This window comes from Mandrillus leucophaeus, unplaced genomic scaffold, assembly GCF_000951045.1.
Source record: "Mandrillus leucophaeus isolate KB7577 unplaced genomic scaffold, Mleu.le_1.0 Scaffold98, whole genome shotgun sequence".
Classification (NCBI taxonomy): Eukaryota; Metazoa; Chordata; class Mammalia; order Primates; family Cercopithecidae; genus Mandrillus; species Mandrillus leucophaeus.
In genome coordinates, this window is record NW_012110696.1 from 3388501 (window position 1) to 3388874 (window position 374).

Consider the following 374-nt stretch of genomic DNA (forward strand, 5'->3'; position numbering starts at 1 on the left):
TCAAGGGATCCTGCTATGTCAACATCCCAAGTAGCTGGAACTCCAGGCATGCACCACTGCACCTGATTAATTAAAAAAAAATTGAAATGAAGTTGTGGTCTCACTATGCTGCCCAGGCTGCTCTCAAACTCCTGACCTCAAACGATCCTCCTGCCTCGTCATTCCAAAGTAATGAGATTACACAGGCATAAGCCATTGTGCTCAGCCAAGATTTTACCTTCAATTTCTCTGTGTGAGAAATGAGTTGAAGTATAGATAACACAAAATTGGCATATTATTAGGTATTGATGAGCCTGGGTAACAGGCGTATTGTACTGTTTCTTTTATTTTGTATATGTTTTAAATTTTCTGTGATAAAACGTGTGAGAAAACAA